The 4479-nt window shown below is 45.4% G+C and overlaps 1 long non-coding RNA gene across 2 annotated transcripts in view; it reads right to left on the reverse strand.

Annotated features, from left to right (window-relative positions):
- Positions 1 to 4479, reverse strand: part of LOC142829637 (uncharacterized) — a 42001-nt gene that overhangs the window by 22837 nt on the left and 14685 nt on the right. The gene's annotated exons all lie outside the window — the stretch shown is intronic.

The raw sequence follows: 4479 nt of genomic DNA on the forward strand, positions 1-4479 counted from the left end.
GTCCGTCCGGGTCCTCCGTGGCTTTGCTCAGCGTCTTCCTGGTCTGCAGATCAGGGAGACGCTGAGCAAAGCCGCGGAGGACCCGGGCCGGACCGCGGCGCTGATCTGGAAGCGCCACGGTTCGGCCCAGGTCCTCCGCAGCTTTGCTCCACGTGTCCCTGGTCTGCTGGGGGGGGACGCAGCTAGTGCCCCCCCAGCAGACCAGGGAGACATGGAGCAAAGCCGGGGGCCTGTGGTAGAGCAGGTGGGGCACTGCCGGTTGGTCCCACAGCACTGCTTCTTGGCGCTACTGGACCAACCCGGCAGCACCCCAGCTGCTCTGCCCCAGGCGTCCTGATTCAGCTGCTGATCAGTTTCAGCAGTGGCTGAATCAGGATGCCTGGGGCAGAGCAGCTGGGGTGCTGCTGGGTTGGTCCAGTAGCTCCGAGGAGCAGCCGCGCTACTGGAGCAAGCCAGCAGCACCCGAGCTGCTCTGCCCCAGGCGTCCCAAAGTCAGCCGCTGCTGAAACTGACCAGCGGCTGACTACAGGAAGCCCGAGGCAGAGTTGCTCTGCCCTGGGCTTCCTGGAATCAGCTGCTGATCAGTTTCAGCAGCAGCTGACTTGGGGACGCCTGGTGTTCTTATCTTGAATCTGTATGTAAGTGGAACTGGTGTCCAGATTCAGCGGCTGTTGAAACTGATCAGTTTCAGCAGCGGCTGATGCCAGTTCCGACTTATATACAGATTCAACTTAAGAACAAACCTACAGTCCCTATCTTGTACGTAACCCGGGGACTGCCTGTATTAATATTTCCACTGCTTACAGGGCTCTTAAAAGACAAGTAGGAGTAAATTAGAGCTAAATAACAACACAGGATACTGAGAGCAAGGACTGGAGGCTGTAAACAAATGTTACGGGCTCACAGGAAACTTGGCCACACCCATGCTAAGTGGACATCCAGCTAACTAAAATCATGCTGGACCACAGATGTTGTCACACCAGAGAGTGCCAGATTAGAGAAGTTCAACCTGTAGCAAGATTTTATTCTTTATTTTTCTTGTAATGTTACCTACCAACCCTGTGCTTTTGGGAGCCAGGGAGTGACATTAATGGAAAACCATCTCTCTCTCCCGCCCTTACCCTAAGCCTTTGCTGGAATCAGACAAAGCTATGAAAAGGCCGGGGCAAGACATACCTAAACTGCTTCAGACAAGGGTGATACAATTAAGGAAACACCCCAGCCTCATTTGCATTAAAGATGGAACAGAGGGACATCTCATTAGCATACAGAATGGAGAGCAGCTCTTCCATGGCAGGAACTGCAGTGAACTATGGGACACCGAAAGCAGAGAAGCACTGCCTGATGGGAAATCCCTGCTCCAGATGCTAATGAACCCAGGCCTGCTCACACCCAAATTAGTCATTATCAGAACAATTCTAGTAACAATCCTATTGACATCTAAAATACTGAAACTGCCTAGTTGCATTGTGAGCTCATTTAAGGAACATCACCCATAACCAGGGGTGATCAGTCTCTATTGTCTCTCCTCTTTCTCTTTGAACTATCCCTATAAAAACGCCTATCCTTGCCCCAAGAAAAAGTGTTCTGATACCTGGACTTAAATTGCATCAGTTCCATTGAGACTTCTTCATCTCCTGTCTGATCATTCTGGGGACTCTGTTCTTCTTGTCTCCTGCCCTCTGGACCCCCGGCTACCATCATCATCTGGGAACCCCGATCAGTGCAAGCTCCGTGGAGTGGTGAGGTCTCTCTCTCTTCCTCTCCCTCCCATCAACTATCTCTCTAAGCATAGCCTCCTGACCCTGCCCTATGTAAACTGTTATATGGTTACCTAACATTTGTAATCAGTTTCAATTTAGATTTAATATTGTAACTTTTTTATATCTATGCACTACTCAGAAATAAATAACTTTCATTGTTAAGCTGGTTGCTTTTCTCTCCTTCTTTCTCTTTTGCTCACTCTTCCTTAAGGGGTGTTGTTTTGGCTTCCCCATTCGCTCTGCAACAACGCTTCTTGTACCCAAGCTAAAGATCCCTGTAGTGCCCAAAATCCTGTGGGGTTTGCTCATTGTGTGGTTTACCAGTAAATGACTGTGGTGTGAAAGTGTGGATGGGGGTGCTGAACCTGGGGCTTATGAGGATGGCAGCTTAAAGTGCTATTTAATCCAGCCCACGGAGTCCAAAGGCACGGAGTCCCCAGTCCCGTAAGAGTAAACCTGATAAATGAGCATACCCCAGAGTATTGGGCAAATCTGGTAACAGTAACCATACCTGATTTTTATGTCAAATTACTTGTACTCACTTAAAGACTCTCTTTTTTGAGTTAATAAACATGTTTAATCTAATCCAGTATATTCAAATTTAAAGGTCTGGGTAACTATTTAACATAATAAGATGGCATATTTCCTTGAAGGTAAAGGGCATTTAGTATTTTTGTTCTGTCCAAGAGAAGGTTGGGCAGTACAGGACCTACATTTCTGGTGAAAAATCCAGGACTGGGGTGTGTTAGCATCACCCTGCAGTATAACCAAGGCTAGAGAGAGCCACAGTGTTGCTCTGGCAGACCGCAGTTACATACACTGGGTATGTCTACACTACAGAGTTTTGTCAGAAAAATAGCCATTTTTCTGACAAAACTTGAAGAATATCCACACTGCAACTGCGTTCTTCCGCAAGAAAACTGAAAGAACAGAGGGGTTTTTCAGGCATTGGTAATCTTCATTCTATGAGGAAGAAGACTTTTTGTGAAAGAGCTCTTTCGCAAAAAGGTGTGTGTGGACGGGGAAGAGGGAGTTCTTTTGGAAGAAGAGGAAAGAGGAAAAAGCATAGGTACCCTGGTGGCCATTCCATCCATAGCAATCACAGCTTACATGTGAGAGAGCGTCCATTCAGTCTGAACGCTCTCTTTCGAAAAAGCAGATTGCTTTTTCAATACACTTTTGCAGTGTGGATGCTCTCTTTCGGAAGAAGTTTCTTCAGAAGATTTCTTCAGAAAGAAGCCCGTAGTCCAGATGTAGCCTCAGGCTGTGACTTGCATGCTGGAAGGCAGTTTCTGAGTGGCCCCAGTAGAAGCTACTTTAGCAAGGCACTATAAGGCACACTACATTACAGAATAAGAGGTGAGGTTCACACTGGTCTGAATTGTACCTTGGTATGACAGAATGGGGGTTCAAATCAGTTCTATCTTGCATTGTTGAGAAGACCTCGTAGCTATTGAACCTGAACTTTGTTGCTCCTGACCCAACATACCAGAAGGTTTATAGAAGTTTCGACTTAATCCTTGAGATTGTCTCTTGTATATTCAGTACAGTACCTACTGTATTCATTATACACCAAGTTAGTCATAAATATAGGTTAATTGGCCGAAAAATACCCCAGACATTTGTTGCCATTATTATTGTCTGGGGAATTTTTTCCACTGCTATTCTTTCTAGAGAGAGGATCAGATTAATCTTTCATTGAAGTTAGTGGAAAATGTTGGCCCCTGATTTCATTTGAAGCAGGATCAAGGCTTGGATTTAAAAACAAAGTGCAAACAAGAGCCACCCAAGGGAGGAGATTATGTTCCATTCTATTGCTTTTATGCCACCCATGCAGCTCAGAGAAGTAAAAATTAACTACTTACCCCAGCTACATATGCCCCTGGCACGCAATAGTGCACAGAGGGTACAGAGCCAGCACAACTGTCTCAGCACAACTCTCTATGTATATCCTCTGGCAAAACAAGACATGGAGGGACATGGAACAGGTATGGCCAATGTGCACTGTTCTCTAGCTATACTCCATGAACATTCACTTGGGATCCAGTGTCATCTGATACATGTTAAAGCAACCCCACCCGGTTGGTTGAAGCTGTACCTGGGACCAGTGCCCTTCAGATTTGGGGGTCATGCCCTACCTTTCTGCTGCACCAACTAGGCGCTGACTGCAACACATAGTACCAGTATCTGAAAATATAGCCATTGCAAACTGACCTTATTTTATTTAATCTGATACTTTGCTTCGAATGTTTCCCATAGGTAGATGATTATCATCATTGGATAGTCTGGTTGAGATATTTTTCCTCATGGACTACATGCACATCACTTCTTGATATTACCGTTAAAACAGTTCTATATATGTATTTGATTTGTAGCTGGGAATTCAGGGGAACCACATCAAAGCCTAAATTAGAACCAAGATGACTGTGGTTGTGACCCTAGGTGTCTCTGTATTCACACCCTATATACAACTGCAATAATATTTGTACAAAATATGCCTTGGGAGGCATAATAAAATAGCTATTAACATGCTGGTTTTCATCACCGTAAAAAAAATGTTAACCGTATATGTGAAATTGTTAATTCCCTCTGTATGATGTTACTAGGACAGTGAACCTAGGCTAGGCTGTTTGGCCTTAAAGGCAATAAACAGGTTTGACCTAGCCAAAGGAATGTGGGTTTACGTCAAATTACATATTAAACATAAACAAATCCA

Source organism: Pelodiscus sinensis, chromosome 5, assembly GCF_049634645.1.
Source record: "Pelodiscus sinensis isolate JC-2024 chromosome 5, ASM4963464v1, whole genome shotgun sequence".
Taxonomy (NCBI): domain Eukaryota; kingdom Metazoa; phylum Chordata; order Testudines; family Trionychidae; genus Pelodiscus; species Pelodiscus sinensis.